Source organism: Rhinolophus hipposideros (genome assembly GCF_964194185.1).
Source record: "Rhinolophus hipposideros genome assembly, chromosome: 6".
Taxonomy (NCBI): domain Eukaryota; kingdom Metazoa; phylum Chordata; class Mammalia; order Chiroptera; family Rhinolophidae; genus Rhinolophus; species Rhinolophus hipposideros.
This window is the reverse complement of record NC_138052.1, coordinates 75,834,652-75,855,062: the sequence shown is the minus strand read 5'-3', so window position 1 is coordinate 75,855,062 and position 20,411 is coordinate 75,834,652.

Below are 20,411 nucleotides of genomic sequence, written 5' to 3'. Positions count from 1 at the left end.
GAAGCCATTTAAAATTAACTTTGTATATCATGAAAGTTCGGGGGGAGGTCATAGTTTTGTTGCTGTTGTTGTTTGGTTTTATTTTCCCATATCCAGCATCATTTTTGGAACAGATTTTCTTTCTCCATTGAATTGCCTTGGTGCCTTTGTTGAAAATTAGCTGACTTTATATGAATGTATTTCTGGATTCTGTTGCATTCTAATATCCTAACACCAATTCCACACTGTTGGTTAGCATACCTTTATAGAAAGCTTTAAAACTGGTAGTGCAAGTACTCCAAGTTTCTCAAAATTGTTTGGCTAGTCTGTTTTTTGGATTTTCCTGTAGATTAAAAAAAAATTTTCCTGTCAATTTTCACAAAGAAAATCCAGTTGAGATTTTGATTGAGAGTGTGTAGAATATTTAGATGTGTTTAAGGAGAATTGATATCTTAACATAGTGATGTTTCCAATCCATGAGCAATGGTATATGTCTCCATTTCTTCAAATTTTACTTATTTTCTCATAGGGTATATGAGAAAGTTATCTTGCATACCTTTCATTAAATTTATTCTTAGCGATTTGATATTTTTGATACTATTTGAAATATTTTTTAGAAATATTTTTTAAAATTTCATTTCCAATTGTTTGTTACTTATATATAGAATATGTTTACAATATTCTACACAAATAATCATGTAAATATATGAATAAACTTAGTTTTACTTTTTCCTTTTCAATCTTTATGCCCTTTATTTCTTTTTCTTTCTCTTAAGACTCCCAGTTCAATTTGAGTAGAACTGATGGAATTTGCATGCTCTCAATGTTGGAGAGAAGAGACTCAAAGATTCACCATTGAACATGACATTAGCTTTAGGCTTCTTGTCGGTGCAGATGAAGGTCAGGCTAAGGGAGTTCTCTTATGAAGTTTTTATCATGAATGAGTGCTGAATTATGTCAAATACTTTCCTGCCTCTATTAAGATGACCACACAATTATTCTCTCTCTTCTTTTTTTTACCTGTTAATGTGATTAATTATGTTGACTGAGTTTTAAAATATTAAACCAGACTCCTGTTTCTGTGATAAACCTCACTTGGTCATGATGTATATTCTTTTTATATTTCATGGAATTCAATTGCTAATATTTTATTAAGGATTTTTATATCCATGCATATCAGAGATATTGGTCTGTAATTGTCTTTACTTGTAATGTCTTAGTAAGGTTTCCACATCAGGGATATATTGCTATCATAAAATGAGTTGAGCCTTTGCTCCTATGTTTCTCTCCATTACCTTAGAAACACATCTTTGTAATTGCTTTGGTTTGCTTTTTGTGGCTCTAAGGCAGTGATTTTCAAACCACCTACCATGTTTCCCTGAAAATAGGTCTTATATCAATTTTTGCTCCAAAAAAATGCATTAGGGCTTATGTTCAGGCGATGTCATCCTGAAAAATCACGATAGGGCTTATTTTCTAGTTAGGTCTTATTTTCGGGAAACACGGTAGAGAGTTTGTTAAAACAAAAATTGGTGGGCCTTTTCCCCAGAATTCCTGATTCAGTAAGTCTCAGCAGAGACCAATAGTTCACATTTTTAAAATAATTCTTGGATGATGTTTATATAGTTAGTCTGCACAACGAAATTTGAGGACCACTCTTACAGGGATTAAAACATGCATCTTTAATTTACTATAATTTACTTAGAGCTACTATTGTACCACTTCACACAAAATGGGTGAAAGTTTAAAGACTAAAATTACATTTAATCACTATCTGTTGTGCTTTTGTCATATTTTACATGTACTTAAATAATAACAAAATACAATTTTGTTATTTTTTATTTAAAGAATGAATTTTCTTCAGCAAAATAAAGAGAGGGAAAACATATTTTTTTATATTTAATCCCATATTTACCATTTTAGGTTCTCTTCATTCCTTTTAGCAGGAGCAAATTTCTAACTGGTATTATTTCATTCAGCTTGAGAAACTTCCTTTAGCATGTCTTGTAGTGCCTGCATGCTGGAATTCTCTCAACTTTCATTTATCTGGAAATGTCTTCATTTCACCCTCATTTTTAAAGGATATTTTCACTGAATATAGACTTCTAATAAAGAGTTGTTGCTGTTGTTTTTTTCACCACTTTACAGGTGTCATTTCATTGTCTTTTTACATCAATTTTTTTTCTGGTGAGAAATCATCCATTTTCACATTATTCTCTTGAATGTATGATGTCTTCTTGTTTCTTCTAGCTGCTTTTACAATTTTCTCTTTATCTTTTCAGTTGTTTGCTACAATGAGCCTGTAATGATCTATTGTTAAACAAATTTTCTTGGGTTTGTCCAGCTACTTGGATTGATAAATCAATATTTTTCTCCAAATTGAGAAAACTTTCGGCATTAATTCTTTGTATATTTCTTCATATGTTTATTTGCTCCATTCTCTCTCTTGTTTTATATCTCCAATTACACATATGTTAGACTATATGACATTGTCCTACAAATCAATAAATCTTTGTTCATTTTTTACTCTCTGTTTTCAGATTAGATAATTTCTCTTGATCTGTCTTCATATCCACTAACTCTTTCTTTTGTAGTTTCCAATATACTGTTAAGCCTCCCCAGTGAATTTTTCAATTTAGAATTTGTACTTTTCAGTTTTAGGGTTTTATTTATTCTTTTTATAGTTTCCATTTTTCTGTTGATATTTCCCATTTTTTAATTTCTGGTCACCTTTTCTTTTAATATATTGAAAAATATTTAGAATGTTTTTTGAACATATTTATAATAGCTGCTTTCATGTTCTTATCTGTCTGGTCTAGGGTATCTAGAGATCTGTTTCTTTTTATTGCTTTTGTTATTATGGGTCACATTGCTCCACCCTCCCCATATTTCTTCATTTTGTATTGTATGATGGACCTTGTGGATGCTTTGTTGTAGAGATCTGAATTATGTCATCTTCTTTGGAAGAATGTTGAGTTTTATTCTGGGAAATAGTTAAATAATTAGAGGATCTTTAAGATTCTATTAACGCTTGTTTTATTCCTTTTTAAGAACAGGCATATTTTAGTTTTGACCTTAATCTTCTAGTGTGGCCCTTACTCTAGAATATGATCGATGCTTACTCCTGAAGTATAGTCTTTTAGAGTTCTCAACTGATGCCCAAGGTGCTCACCAGTGAGCTTCGAGGTTTCCTAGCATTGTACAACATCCTACTTCTCCATCCAGCTTGCAGCCCTGCAGCTGCTGTTCTCTACTAGACTTTGTCTTGCTCTGCAAAGTCTCAGCCCGGTCCTCAGAAAAATACATAAGGTAAATTCCCACATAGACTTTTGGAACACCCCTCTTTTGGATTTCCCTCTTATCTGGTAACTTTCCCTAAAAATTCCAAGTACTTCTGTAGTCTGAAACCTCTACCTTTTCAAGCCAGCAAAACTGCCACTCCACTTGGGCTCCAGTTTTCTACATTGTGGCAGGAAAATGTCCCTTAGCAGAAAGCCACAGATTTTCACCTTGTATGTTTCTCTTAGACATCACAATCATTCATTGCCTATTGTTTAATGCTTGAAAACAGAACCTCGTATACTTTCACCATCTTTACACTTTTTTATGATAGGAGGGCAAATCTGGTACCAGTTACTCCCTTATGGTGGAGAGCAGAAGTTTGAAAGTTGTTTTTATCCTTAGTAAAGATTTTGTAACTAACCACAAAGCTGCTTGGTGAAAACAATGCAGTAGAAACTGAAGTCTTTCTCACTGCCTCCTTCCCCCATTACACACACACACGCACCAATCATCTGCAAATTCTAATTACTGCTGGGTATTCTAAAGTGGCTAAGACTTTGACTCCAATGGTATTTTAAATTTGTTCATGACTTTCCAACAATTAAACATTTGAGAAGTTTGATATTAAAATCCAAAGTTTCTACTTCTATTTAAAAATGGAAAGATCTAGTAGCACTCAATGAACATGACAACAGTAGCCTGGAGCAGAGTAATGGTTGCCTTCTTTAGAGAGAATATGTGTTTTCTGGTCTTCCATAATTCCAAGTCAGTCCATTTCGCTCAGTTATGTTGTCTGTCTGATCCCAGTAGCTATTTATATATGTGATCCTGGCATGGAAGTAGATAATCTTACACTACGTAGCATGCCCACAATATTCAATGTGATACCACATTCCTCATGATAGCTGTAGTCCATGAATACACCTGTTTTTCCAAGCTCCTTCTAAAGATGTAAATATCTCAGAGAGAGAGAGAGAGAGAGAGAGAGAGAGAGAGAGAGAGAGAGAGAGAGAGAGAGAAGCAAGCAAGCAGAGATATGGAATGGAGTTAAATTTGGCTAACATATCCTGGTCTTCATGCAGGTAGAAATTCATCAGTAAGTGGTAAGGGGCCAGCCATGCTGTCTACTCCCCTTCTGATTCCAAAGGTTAAGATGTGTTTATGCCTTTCAGCCAACAAACCTCTCTCTTGCTTAAAAGCTTCTCAGATATTACTTTCCTGGAAATTCGATTTGGCCCTGCTCTGAATTTTATACCCACAATTTTGCTTGAAAACTTAAAGAATAGAAAAACCCTAAATGTTTTGCTTATGCGATAAGAAAATGACCGTTATGTATTATAATCAAAATATTGCTTTTTCTTGAGTGTGTGTGTGTGTGTGTGTGTGTTGAGGGATAATAATATTAACCTGTTTGGATACTTAGTATATACTAGGCATTCTGCTATGCGTTTCATATAAAAGATAAAAGTTTATCTTCCACAACAATCCCGTGAGGTAGGAATGAATATTCTTCTTGTTTTACAGATGAGAAAGTGAGGCACAGAGAGGTTAAATACTTTGCCTAAGATCAAATGGCAAGTAGTGAAGTCTGCATTTGAAATCTCTGGATTGAAAATAAGATATCTGAACCAAAGGCTAAGCAGGCTGTGCCCTTTGACTCCTTGGGTGTGATGATTATGAGCAAGAAAGTCAAAGTCGTGTTGTAGATTCAGCCACCACCAGTCCTCAGGTTGCACAATCCAGAGGGTTCTTTTATACCTAGAGTTAGGCTGCATGGCAGCTCTGCTGATGCAAGTACTCATTCTGAAAAGGAACCCCTTAAAGTACATTCCTCTTTAGAGTATAAGTCAGCCAAACACGTGGAATGAACGACAAAAATGACATAATGAAATGTGCAAATCACATAGGAAGTGAATTATCACCCGCCATGCTCTGCACTGACTTTATAGCTCTTCCACATGTATTGACATCACAGTTCTTGGACTCAGAAAGCAGGAAGGACAGGGGCTTGAAGAAAGCCCTTTTAGTGTTCTCAGGACCAAAAAATTGCTAGAAAGATTTGGCTGAGGAGACCAGATAAACCTTGAAGATTGTTCTCTCTTCTCATTCAGAGTCATGAAACATTAAAGGTGGAAGGAGCCCAGGTAGATATTTTTCCTGGTCTTTGGTTATTGCCCCATTTATAAAACCAGAGTCCTAAGGAGGACACACTGATATGTGTGTCACTTGTTTCAGTACTTTGGCATGGTGCTTGCAGCTTGACACTCTCACATGTACTGTCTCGTCACAAAATGAAAAAAAAAAGGCTTATAGAAATGAACTGATTATCCTAAGTTTGCATATCTACTAAATTCAGAGGAAGGACCTAAGGATCTAGGACCTCTGCATTTTCAGAGATAGGACCTAGAACCTCTGCATTTCTTCTACTGGATGTGCAACCATCAAATAAAACATATCTAAACTTAAGGGAGACATCAGTATGGGGAGCCAATTCTGAGTAGTGGTCAGAGGTGGCATATTCCACCCATAGACAAGTATAGGCTGACTAGCTGTATGACTATGGGCATCAACTCAACTTCTCTAAGCTGTCTTTTTCTCATCTGCAAAATAACAACAATAATAGCCTCCTCATGAAGCTAATGTAGAGATGACATGGTTATTCTTACATTACATAAAGTGGTTTCCATGTAGTAAATGTTCAAGAACTGTTAGAGCTTGTTTTCTTCAACGTCCTCTGTTAACACTAAAAATATTGAAGAGTAATAAGAACAAAAGATCTACATAATTGGTTAGGAATAATCGAGATATCAGTAGAAATACCTACCCAAGACTGCAGTGTGGCCTCTGATCAGTCTTCTCCATGGAGAAGTCTCCACAATTACTTGCTCACCTCTTTCTTGACTTTTCAGATATTCCTATTGGCACGTGGTAAGGCAGAGTATGGCTTTTTAGCCTTTCCCAAGCCTCCCTATTTAAATCCTTCAGATAAAACTTTGCCTCTACTCATTTTGAAATGCTCATACAGTATGTGTATGGGTTTTAAAGAGAGAATATTTGAAAAGAATATAGACTATCACATAGGCTCATCTTCTGAAGCTACAGACTTGAGTACACACTGACATCAGTCATGCTCTCAAGTTTTAGAAATGGGAAACAGTGTTCTGAGAGGTTGAGTTGTACATGTCAACAATAAATCATAGACTCTAGTTAAGGATAAGGATATCTTGCATGGGTTTGTAAGCTCAGAAATGATCATAAGTGGAAGTATGTAGTAAACTCCCAAGAATATAATGAATTGTAAACAGACTTTGAAGTAAAAGACCTTTTGATGTGTCTGCCCAGATTCCATTTCGCCACCTTTCTAAGAACTGTCCACCGATCCAAATGGGTGGGCTTTTGTAGCTACATTTATGGGTACTGACTGACACTTCTTTTACTGGTAGTTGATTGGATCAGAGATGGACAGTGGACCCAGTGGGGGTCAATGAGATTTTCTCCTAGGAATTTGGATCTAGGGTGGCAATGAATTAGTTGGAAGCCTGGATGCCAAGAGGTGATGTGGTTCTATGACTGAGCCCTTAATGTTCTACCACGTGCAAAAGGAGCTGGTGTGAAGAGAGAAAAAAATAGAGTGGGCACTTGGAAAGAAGTAGAGGCGAGTGATCCCCCAGTGATAGAAAGATTGGCAATAGCTCCCTTGTTTCGTATGGATTGTTCAGTTCCTATTTCTTTTTTCCCTGGAGCCTAAGGATTGTTGAGCTCTATGAGATACCCCTGGGTCCTTCCAATAAATTCTTGTTTTCACACATGTGAGTCTGTTACTTGTACTAAAAATCTCCTTATTGAAGCAGAGTCTATAATGATCAAGTGGTCAAGGTTATTATTCAACCACTCTGTATAGGCAGTGTCTTATGGGGAAGGAAGAGTTTCTCATGCAGCAGTCGTAGGTAGCAGGACATCTGTGGGGACAGAGCCAGGAGTGCCGTTTCCAGGCTCTCGGCCTCACGTGGAAAGGTGCTCACTCAGGTAGTAAATGGCCATCAGCTGTGACTGGATGGCCATCAGCTGTGGCTAGTTGGCCGTCAACTGTAACCAGTGAGCCACTGGCCACTAATATAACGAACTTGGCTACGCTAGCAGAAAATGGGGGGCTAGCAAGGAGATGGTGGCTGAGCTAGCAAGCGCGGATTGCAGTTAGCAAGTGAGGTTGGTTGGTTGGCAGAGAAGTGGAGTGTGGATTGAGGGTCGTGTGGCTCCTGCTTCCTGTGTTTCCAACCCAGCCACCAGCGAGACTATAGTGGTGTGACTCCCCTATCTATGGCTCCGTGGGTGTTCCTTTTTGGCCTCACCATGTCCTGCGTTCTTATGTGGGGAGCGGGACCGGAGACCCCGCAGGCCACCCTGCATGACAGCATCTGTCAGGATATAGCTATAATAATTTCTTTGTTCAAATTCACCTGCCTGCCCTGTAGTTCTATTTTCCCTTCCATGTATATGCATTCTCCCCAGCTAAACTTGAAGCTCTTTTACGGAGATTACTCTCCTTATTCATCTTTTCATCCCCTGTAGCACCTGGACTGTGATGCTATTGAATTTGCTGATGGTGTTTATGGAAAAAGAAAAACAAAACTTTCTACTTCAATAATTTTCTATTTGGGCAAAACTTCTCTTACTTCGATTTAGTAAATAATCACGTCTTTCCTTTTATTCTTTTTTTCTTGTCTTTTTTTTTTATTGTTGTTGTTGTAACGAGTCCCTCATCCCAGCTTTGTGTCAATGAGGAGATAGGTTTATTTAGCCAGTAATTTCCACTGCAGAAAATCTTGGGCCCAGATTGCCCTGCAAAAGCAATATGTTCTGTTTTATTTTTATATTACATTATATTTATTTTAATTTCATTCTCCATCTGGTCAAAGATAGCATTAGGCAGCATAGATGAAGAAAAGAAAAAAAGAGATATCTAACCATGATAATAACTGGGATTATTACTTTAAAAAAATCATTCAGGGGTGCTATAACCTCTGGGCATAAGGCAAAAAACAATAGCCTTTATATTAGAGAGCTCTAGAAAGATTCTGCAGAGGAAGTGAGATGAAGAGAAATGGACTAAATCAGCACTCCTGGGGTCTTCTGAGTGGTCCAGAGTAGACTCTTGCAGCCCGCTCACATCTGGGACCAGTTCTAGGACAGCGTGTACCATGGTGTGAAATGATACATGTAACCCCTAAGCTATGTTGAGCACTCTCACTATTTCCAAAGTAGATGCAGCAGGTTAATGCACAGTTTCAATCACATGTTTTATTAATAAACTTTAGAACAGACAGGCCCCCATGGGAGAGGTCATTTTCTTCTCATTTCAGGAGATGTTTCTGCTAAACTCTACTAGCAATTGGAGGTCTCCCAAATGAAGCTGATATGTCAATGATTTAGTATACCAGAAACCAAATCCTAAAACTGGATGCCTGCAGTGGATGGCTAAGTACTCAGCTTTCAGGTTAAGATGCTGTATGAGGGGTTATCAGGGATGCTTAGTTCTCTATTCTTGCTTTTAAGTCTGAATAAAGGACGGGACCCAAGGGGAGGGTTTACATGTGGAAGTTTGCCAAAAATGAGTGGGTGGTGACATTCCCCGACTATAATCCATTCCTTCTCCCACTCCTTGCAGTCTATCACTTAGGACAGTTTATGTTTCAGAAAACAAAACCCCATTTGAAACTGGCTTAAACAAATAATGGAATTTGTTTGTTCACATACTGATGGGTTCAGGGGTATATGGCTTCCTGTGTAGATTGATGCAGAGATTCAACATATTCTTAGGGTTCCATTGATTTAAAAGTCTTTTTTCCACCATTAGAGTCAGATCTTTTCTTCAGGCTTGTCCCAGGGTCAGGTTCCAGAAATAATTTCACAGCTCCAAAGATCACATCTTTTCCCCATGCCAGTCAGAAAAAGAGAAAGTATCTTTCATAGTCTTTAACAAAAGCAAGGAAGCATTTTCCCCTGAAACCCTAAGGAAAAGTCTCCTGGTATTTTATTGGCCCAAACTGGGTCACATACTTATCTCTAAGGCAATCGTTGTACTTGGGAAGGGGTTGGATGTGCTTTGCAGATTGGTTGAAGCTTATCAGAGCTCACCCCTGGAACAGAGAGTGGGGTCACTTCCACTGGGAGCGGGGCTTTTGCCCAATGGAAATCATGGGATGCTATCATCATGGAAGAGGAAGAAATGGATACAGGCAGCAAAATCCCAGGGAGATACTACCATATTCAGAGCCATGATAAGTACCACTGTCTACCTCCTGTCCTAAATAGGCCCCTTTCATGTGACAGTCACTACTCTTGATGCCAATTTCAACATATTTTGCAGAGTCATGAAAAGTAAATGCAATAATAAAATGCAGAAAAACACAACTGGCATTCATCAGGTGGGGGACTTTGTGTCCTTTGAGGTCTGATAGGAATTATCCTTGAAAGAGCATGCTAGAAAAGGAAGATGGATTTAATAATTAGAATCAAAGAAGGCTGTCGTCCTACACACAGTTGGTACCCCCCCACACACACACACAACCCCTTTTACCAGGCTCAGAGGCCTTTTCCCAGCTGCTGTGAATGTTGGCTGCTAACAGCTTACAGCCATCCTGTTCTCCAGAGAATGTACTGTTGGCTGATGGGGGCAGCCTTGCACAAGAAGTTAACCCTGTCTTCTTCCCTGCCCCCAGTCAATCACTGACTGATGGAATACAAAAATCCCACCCCCTTTCCTAAAGCTAAGACCAAGCTGTGGTGCAGTTTGTCTCCCGAGCCCTCTATGCCTCTGTTCAAGGTTTAGACATTAGCTGAGATCACCTCATTCCCCTTCCTTCTGATTCCCTCCCTCCTTTATGGCTTCTTCCTGAAGAGCATCCTCAACAAATTACACCACCCAAATCTCTTCTCAGGCTCTTGTTCTAGAGAACCTGACTGAAAACAGAGGCCATGTGGTATAGAACAGGAAAAGCAAAGCCCAAACTAACAAACAAATGGGAATTAGGAGCCTTGGCTCAAGGTGGGTTTGGTGACCTAATGGGTTACAAGGATTAGAAGATTTTTGAATTAATTAGAACTTTGCTGTGTTCAAGTAATAGAATCTGCCCCCCCAAGTGATTTCACTGTAAAAGGGGGGATGTGTCATAAAGAATTGGGGTGCCACAGAGGAGGTAAGGGCTGCAGGCAAGCCTCAGTAGGAGCACATTCACATCATCTCTGCACCTGCTTCACTGTTTTCTTCTCCACGTCCCAGGCCAGTTGAGAGGGAAAGACAGTTATACCAGAGCTCTTGCATGCTGGAGTTTGGACTGGACTCCAGTGTCCCAATGTTTTGTTCCAAGAGAAGGAATTTGGCCCACTTATATCATTTAAGCACTGGACCAATCAATCATAGCCAGGAAACAAAGGTTTGGGGTGGATGTAGCATTATACAAACACATCTTGGAAGCCTTCCCTGTGGCTACATGAAAGAGAAGAGGCAGTTCTCCAAGAAAGGCCACTTGTTGGATAACATTACAGGTGTCCACGATACTCATGAAAATAACATGCCCAGGGAGTATCATTTTATAAACTTTACCACCTGAAGGTGATTTCTAGCTCTGTTCCAGTCACCATAGTTATTAATGATGGAGACAGTGTACTGATTGGATTCAGGGGATACTTCAAGCTGGGAGAAGTAGCTAATATGTTAGGTGACAAAATAGGGATATGGAAAGAGTTCGGTACATTTAGTGTCCAAAACAATAAGATTATAGGTAGTGGGTTAAATGGAAACATTTTAATTAGGTTAACAATTATTTTATAATAATAGGGAGAAAGTTGATTTGGCAATGGTTAGTAAAAAAAGAAAGAACCTAGGAACTTTGGTTGACCATGAGCTTGTTGTAGCATGAGTTGGCTTTTAACAAAGGTTTCGCCATCTTAGGCCACCTTTAACTGAATGTATCCATGTTACAGTAGAAGCCAGAGATGTGGGGGAAGGTAGATCCTGCTGTGCCCTGTACTTGTCAGATCAGAGGTGGGTTCAGGTCTAGGCTCCATGCTGTAAGGCCTTAGAAACCTGAGCTCAGGAAGTACAGGAATCTGTATTTATTTAGCACCTACTACTTACTAGATGCAACAGACAGACAGATTTTAAAATACATTTCTCAGGTTAGATGGGTTATCTGGAAATGCAATCTTATGAGAAATGGAATCAAGAGTGTTTTGACCAGAGGAGAGTAGACCTCTAGAAGTAACAGTAACAGCTGGGTTCAGATGTTCAACAAGTCATGTGGAGGAAGAAATAGGGCTGTTTTTTTGCTGTTTAAGAGAGTCAAAGAAGCACATGAAGTGTTGAGTTGAGAGAGGCAAAAACAGATTTGTGCTGAGTAAGAAGGAGCTTGTTATCGATTAGGGATGTACTATGTGACGGAATAGGTTTTCTTCCCAAGAGCCCACACAGTCCCTGCAAGTGTCCAAGAAGAGACTGAAGGTTAACAATGATAATACTAGCTACCATTTATTGAATACAGTCGTCCCTCAGGATCTGTGGGGAATTGTTTCCATGATCCTCCTCGGATACCAAAATCCACAGACGCTCAAGTTCCTTATATAAAATAGTATATATGTAATGTTTCCCTGAAAATAAGACCTAGCCAAACCATCAGCTCTAATGCGTCTTTTGGAACAAAAATTAATATAAGACCTTGTATGATATTGTATTATATTATATTCTATTATATGAGACTGGGTCTTATATTATATTAAAATATATATTGATTTTATATTAATAAAATTTTATAGTATATTATGTTATAAAATATATTTATATTATAAAATGTTTATTTTATAATATAATAAGTTATATTTGTTTAATATAATTTATATATAATTTTATGTATAATTATATATATAATTTTAATATAATGTAATTGAATATAATTTAATATAATGTAAATTATAACATAATAAAATTATATTATTTATAATATAATAAAAATCATGTTATAAAATATATTTATATTATAAAATAAAATATCATATTAAAATTATATTATATAAGACCCGGTCTTATATTAAAATAAGACCGGGTCTTATATTAATCTTTGCTCCAAAAGACGCATTAGAGAGGATGGTCTGACTAGGTCTTATTTTCGGGGAAACATGGTAGTATTTGTATATAAGCTATGCACTTTCCTCTCGTGTACATTAAATCATCTCTAGATTACCTATAATACCTAATGCAATGTGAATGCTATGTAAATAGTTGTTAAACTATATTGTTTAGGAACTAATGACAAGAAAAAAGTCTGCACCTGTTCAGTACAGAGGCAACCATCATAGGTCTAACTACATAGGTTAGTTAGGGTTAGGGTTTGTTTTTTATTGGGTTGTTTGTTTTTTATAGAGTTCCACTCCTAAAGTATTAGAGTTTAGACCAGATGATTCTAGATGTTGTTCCTAGTCTTGTGCATTTAAGCTTAAAAAGCAATGGAGGAAAACGCTTGTTGCAGATCTGCAGATGACTCGATGCAAATGTCACTACCAATAGGAACCACATAACCTCCTGGGATAGTAGTATGTTCGTGTACAAGATGTCTCAATATCTTTCCCACCTGCACTGGCCTGTGAAATTTGTCTCATTCTAACATCCAGGTATTAAAAAACTGCAGGCTTGCACATTCTGGAACTGTGTGATCTGGGTTTCCCTTGTGAACCCAACTCTACACTTCTCTCTCTGATGGAGGAGAAAGAATATTGCCCCACATGCTTGCTGAATTTGAATGAGGTGCTTTTTAAGTTTGCACCATTTCTGTACAATGTAGACACCATTTTTGGTGAATAACTTGTATAATCCTGGCAACACTTCCTCTATCTTCCTGGCTGATATTTACAAGTTTAAATATGGCTAATGATATAACATTTCTGCCAGATGGTCAGCAGAAACTACACATGGATTCAGATATTTGAGCATCAGACAAATGCTTGATTCCTTCGATTAAGACTCAAACATACAGCCATTTTTGGAAAATAATTTACTTTTGAGGATTCATAAACATTATAAGAAGTAAATACAAGTGACCTGTGCAGTTAAAACAAGAATGAGCTTGGTGTGGACCATGCGTTCTTCTCACCAGGGTTGGTAACTGGTGTCTCTCAGGCTGGCCCATGTCTTAAGGCTTTATTTGTGTGTTCTGTCTGGGATACCTGTTATCATGTATGATGCAGGCAGGTAACATGCATTTCCTCTGTGATCTGCCCAATGTTCGCCTGTTTTGTTTATAGAACGTTTCTACTGTTGTATAACGATTTGAAAGTTTTCCGGATCATTTTCTTCCCCTCCGTGTTCTCCACTGAATTCCTCTTATAAAGTATTCTTTTGCGGTCATCTGAACCTTCTGTCTAGCGCTGCCCAGAGGGGTCTTCATTTCACTCCTGCTCTCTGCTGAGTCTCCACCGAGCATGTCTGCCTGTTTTGTAGGCCTCCCAGCATTTCTCTCCCTGCCTCCCTCACTGGATTATGGATAGCGCTCCTTGAACTGTCACCGGCCACGCTGAACAGTCCAGTTCTACACTCTGTGAAGTTTTTCTCACTCTCTGCAAAATGAATACTTCTTCCTACTTGCCCAGAAAGCAGCCTGGTTTCTGGTAGGCAGAGCTGGCCTCTTGGAAGAACATCACCTCAACACTCAAAGCTAAATTTCATTTGAGAATTTTTGTTCGCTTGTTTGCTTTGTTTTCTAGTAACTTTTAAAGCATCACTTAGCTGTGGCAAAGGCAGGCATATTTCAAGTGCTATCAGCAAAGCGTAGAAACATGACTTCTGTGCGTTTAGTATCCACTCTTTTCAGGCTCTTAGTGAGGGTTACTCTTAGAATTAGGTAAGAGGGTGGAATAAAGAGAGAATTTCAAGGAAGAAAGGATTTTCAGAGAATATAGAATAGAGTTCCAGTGGAAGAGGGTTAAGAAAGACAAAAAGCAACTAGTTTTCTATAAAGATTAAAGGGAAACCACATAAAGACTCTGGAGGAGTTCAAAGACATTTAAAAGCTGGCCTCTTTTTTTTTTTTTTTTTTTTTTTTTAAGTATCATTTTCCTTTGCACAGATTTCCAAGCAATCCACCTGGCTGACCTCATTGCTCGTTCATCCATATGGAGGTCTCTGGCAGAGTCCAAGGGGTTATAAACAAAAACATATAAATAAGAACCCTGGAAATAGAGATTCAGCTCTCAAGCTATGAACACATCCAGTAAATTACGTGACATACTGAAGAGTCATTGCAGTCCACCTGACCTTGATCTTATCGGGTTCCTTCATTCCTATAAATGTGCCTGTGTAAACCAGCACCTCAGCCAGCAGCCTCTTTCAGGGAAAAGATATTTGCTTAGCATCTCTCTCATTCCTATGCCCTGAGATGTCATTGTCAGGTCTTGGGAATTACAGTATCGGTCTGCCTCACTAGTAATGCTGTCAGCATGAATACATTTCTGTGCGTCACACACAGTAATTCTGCCAACGGCCAGTATCCTCCTTCCTTCCCCCGCCTCCCCATCACCCTCACATCCCCATGCCTCTGGCTGCCTGGAACCTGGGGCCCATCTTGGGAACAGCCCTGCCTCTCAGGGGATAGACTGATTTGCTATGCTCTTCACCCTCAACAAGGAGACCTTTCATTTAAAAATGAAAAATGTTTTATATCACCCTGAATTAGAATAATAAAATATTTCTTGTAAACCTATAAATTAAAATGCAGACAATACGTGTCCTTCAATTTCCTTTATTGGTCGTCAGAGGTGAATCCAGGAACAGTTGTAAATATGTATCAGGGTAGCTCTTGCCCTGGAGGTACTGAAACTCCACAGACAGCAATGCCAAGTGTCGCTGTCGCATCCTGAAGAGCCCACATCCATTTCTCCCCAGCCCCCATCTCACTTCCATCTCTCTTCCCTGTTTACACTGACTTTGAGACTAGTACGAAGCGTTTTGAGGTGTCACTCGAGCAGCTGTGTGGTCTGGAATGCATTATAATGTTATGTCTCAATTACAATATTCTTGGGTTGATGTGGATGGCAGGCACAGCCGGGATCCAGACTTAGAGTGCACTGCCATCTCCTGGAAAACGCTCTATACAGGAGGCCAGCTGTCATGGCTTTTCCAATGCCACCAACTGAAAAACAAGACCTTGGTCATGGTCTATCATTAGCATCAAATATCTGGCTGCCCAGAACCATCTTCTCCTGCCCCTCACAATTGGAATGCACCAATTCCTGAAGGAAACAACAGTGTTGTAATTGTCATCTTAATTAAAACCAAGTAACTAGGTTGGGGAGGCCACTTGTGCTGACTCCCACCTTCTGCCCTCGAGGCTGGCAGCAGACGCTGCTTCCTGTAAATGAGTGCCTGGCACCAATACAATCCTGCCTGCGGGATCTTCTGACGAACCTGCAACCTTATTTACACCATTAGCTGGTACCGAGGACTTAGGGCAGAAGTCATCCATCCACTCAGGCACAGCATCGGAGACGAGACAGCCCCGAGTTCTTCGGCCCGTTTGCTCTGTAGCCGTTGTTTATTGAGATTCCACCTTACAGGTGTGTTGGGATAACTCAGGAGGTGTTTTCAGAAAGCAGTGATGATACAGAAAAGCACCTATGAGTTTCCACTGAAACTCACAGCATATGAAGGCCTGCACATGACTGTGTTTTTGAGGCACAATGGGTTTTCCAAAACACAGTTTTGCTGATTAGACAGATAGAGCTGGTTTGTTCTCAAGTTTTGGCTAGAACAAAATGCTTTTGGGAAAATAATCAGCCTCGTCATCATGAACAAGAATGGGGGAACGGATTTCTCTACAACAGCTTTCCTTTGAAATAACAAATACATGATTATCTGCATAAAGACAAATAAGAAAATATTCTCATTAGTGAATTAATTAATTTCAATGAATTAACTGAATTGCTTAAATTTAACCAGAGTTCCTCTAAATCAGTAGTTCTTATCTTTTGGAAGATACTTTGAAAAATTTAAAAATTGATGTATCCTTTCCCCAGAAAAATGCATACACATTCTGTTTTAAAAGTCTGTATGACTTCATCACAACCATTGCCCAAGCCAACGTGGTCTTAGCACTCATTTAAAAATGACTTTTGCAGCTAGACTTTTTGGCAAGCTGGTTTTTAAGGTTTGGGCCTCCTGGTTATTTTAGGGAGAAGTGGGGGCAACAGCAATATTTACAAATGAGCTGACCCCTGGGTTGGCACCTATAAGAAATGGTTAGGGGTATTTCCCGTTCTCTCCTGTTCCCTGGCCTCATATGGAAAGCAGGTGTTAAATGTTCATCCTTTGAGAATCCTGGACTTGCAGAGACACACATCTGAGAAGCTCTGCTAACACCTTGCATTAGCCGGCTCCAGGAAAACAAAGCTGAATCAAGGGTTCTGCCATGGTTCCTGTATGGATGTGTCCTTTCCTTTGTCTTTAGCCCTGGAGAGCATCCATAATGAAAGTTATTTGGAAACACGGCTTTCCAATGGCAGGAGATTCAGACACCATCTTTTCTGACAAGGTCATGGTAGTAGCCCCACGTCCTTCCCAAGGAAATCTAGTGTATGAAACAAGGTACAATCTCATGGCACAAAGGGGAGATGAATTGTAAGAACTACACCAAAATAGTAAAATATAGACATACAGGATTGAGTCCAGGGACTCAGGCTTCTAACCTAAGGCTTGTGTCTTTGGCCCCGTATTTTCGTCTTTGTCATCAGTTCCCGGAAGGAATCCTTTGTCTTCCTTTCCTAATTTGTTGGCAGAGGTGAAGTGGTTGCATTGGTAGTTTCTGTTTGAGTTTCCAAAGAAGTTTTCCCCCTCCAGTTTTCCTTCTGCCTGAGCCCCTGCAGCAGCTCACTTGGAACTCACTCTTATTTCTTTCTCTGAATGTGACGGAAATAGCAGAGTCTCATATTTATATAGCAATTTTAATATTTTTTTGGAATTTCACCAACTTAAAACCTCATCTCTTTCCACTTAGCAGATGGGAAAACTGAATCACACACAGATGAAAATCATGAACATAAACTCCTGGTACATAGTAGTAATAACAACAGGTACATACTGATTGTTTCCTGTATATCAGGCAGCTGATGTAGCATCTCACACGCATTGTCTCATTTACTTGTCCCTACAACCCTCTAAAAAAGTACAGTTGTGATCTCCTCAAGTTATTTGAGAGAAAATTCAGAAACTGAAAGAAGATCCAGTTAGGTATTGTTGCAATAACGCTGTGTCTCTAACAACTCTCAGCAGCATACAATGGGAAGCAGCTAGGTAGGCCATGCATCTCTAGGTTTGCAGGAGGTTGGCTACACTAAGCTGGCTTCAGCTGGGGCAGTTCTGTTCTGTGTATCCTTCACCCTGGTTTGGACCAGTGGGCTAGCTAGGACATGCTCTTCCGATGGTGGTGGTGGAGATGAAAGCAGCAAAGTGAAACACCTATGACCACATAAGTCTTAGGCTCAGAGGTAGCACAGGGACACTTCCGCCTATATAAAAAATAGCCAAAGCCAGCCTCGTGGATGAGCCCCAAATCAAACAATGGGAAAGTACACGTGCCCAAGATGAAACCGTGCTAAAGTGAATGTAGGCAAGAGCAAGGAACTAGCTAAAGGGCTGGGCTGGAATTTGAACCAAGGAAGCATGGTTTTATTTTTATTTATTTTAACATTTTTTTATTAGTTTCAGGTGCACAAAACAATGTAATAGTTAGACATTTATTATTTATATCCCTCACACAGTGATAACCCACCTCCCGCCATCCACTATTCCTCTGACATCGCACACAGCCATTACATTTCCACTGTCTGTATTCCTAATGCTGTACTCCACTTCTTGTAGCTATATATATATATACATATATATATATACACACATATACATTATATATATACATATACATTATATATACATATATATACACACATATACATTATATATACATATACATTATATATGTGTGTGTGTGTGTGTGTGTGTGTATATATATATATATATATATATAAAATTGTAGTTGACATTTATTATTGTTCAGCTTCAGCTTCAGGTGTACAGTGCAATGATCAGGCATCTACATCATCCCTGAGGTGGTCTCCCTAATGAGACATGTATCCATCGGATACCCTACAAAATCTTTACAACATTATTGATTACATTCCCCAAATTGACTTTCGTAACCCGTGGCAATCTTGTGGTTATCGATTGTGCTTTCTAATCTCGTCACCTTCCCCCTTATCCCCAAACCCCATCTAGCAACCCTCAGTTTTTCCTCTATGTCTCTGAGACTGTTTCTGATTAGTTCATTCATTTATTCTTTTCTTTAGACTCCACATATAAGTGAGATCATATGATATTTGTCTTTCTCTGTCTGACTTATTTCACTTAGCATAATGTTCTCTAGTTCCATCCATATTGTTGCAAATGGTAAGATTTCATTCTTATTTATGGCTGTGTAATACTCCATTGTATAAATGTACCACAGTTTCTTAATCCAGTCATCTACCGATGGACGTTTTGGTTGTTTCCATGTCTTGGCTATTGTGTATAGTGCTGCAATAAACATAGGGGTGCATAAATTTTTTTGAATTAGAGTTTTGGATTTCTCCGGATAGATACCTAGTAGTAGAATTGCTGGATCTCAAGGTAGTTCCATTTTCAGATTCCTGAGACACCTCCATACTGTTTTCCATAGTGGCTGCACCAATCTGCAATCCCACCAACAGTGCACAAGGGTTCCCTTTTCTCCACATCTTTGCCAGTACTTGTTGTTTGTTGATTTATTGATGATAGCCATTTTGACTGGGGTGAGGTGGTATCTCATTGTGGTTTTTATTTACATTTCTCTAATTGTTAGTGAGGTTGAGCATTTTTTCATGTCTGTTTGCCATCTGTATGTCCTCTTTAGAAAAGTGTCTCTTCATGAAGGAAACCTGGTTTTAAAACCCAAGTTCTTAACTGCTATGTTATACCACAGGGACTTAACAAAGGGTCACTGCTGTTATCTTAAAAACTCAGCTTGTCCTTCTGTAGACTGGATGGATTAATGTAAACAAACAAACGAGAATAAGCGAAGAAAGCTATTAAGAAGAAATTATGAAAGAATGAGAAATTGGAGAGGGAGGTTGTAACTGTAGCAATGAATCACAATTACCAGTGTTCACTATTTACAAAACACTTGCTCATATTTTATTTCGCCATTTCCGAGCAAATAAACAGAATATCCTATTTTATCTTCTGAGCATCTAGATTGGCATGTGTCAAGTGTGTTGACATGCAAAGTCACTTTTAAGTAATAATTTGGGAGATGTCACCCACGGTAGCAGAATGCCTAACTTGAGCCAGATCAAGGTCACTGTGCTTTCTTGGACATGGTGCTGGGGCCCAAACATCAGGGTCTGACCTCAGGAGGAGCAGCAGATCTATTGATGTGGCCCACAGATCTGTTTTAACATGCTTTCCAAATGTGGATACACCGGACTCAGGGACGAGTCACATCCCAAGTAGGACAGAAAGGGTCAGTGCCAGATTTCATCATGCTACTCAGAATGGCGTACAATCTAACAACGCATGCATTTTTTATTTCTGGAACTTTCCATTTAATATTTTCAGGCCACAGTTAAATGGGGGTAAATTAAACTGGTGGAAACCAGGGGAAAACAAAACTGCATATAGGACTACTGCACTTCCTAAATTTTCAAGATCATCAAATTACCCAGGGATCTTGTTAAACCTAAGCTCTGATGCCCAAGAACTTGAACCTTTAACAAGCTTTCAGATGAGATTGATGTTACTGGTCCATGGATAACACTTGGACAGGTAGGGCCTAGAAAAATAAAAACAAACAAAAAGCACTTCAGGAGTGCCGGGAAATTGGAGGTGGGGCTAGAGGAGTATCTCCAACCCACTAACTATCTCTTTCCCCAGATCAGGAGCAATTCTGTTTTGATTTGATTTATATATCAGACTTTAAGGAAAATTTTTATTTGAAATAAGAATTCTGCTACAAAACAAATCTTTTAAACAACTGCACCACAGAAAGCAGTCAACCTTTAAAGTGATAGACTTGCAAGCCTAATTATAAAATAAATGTCTT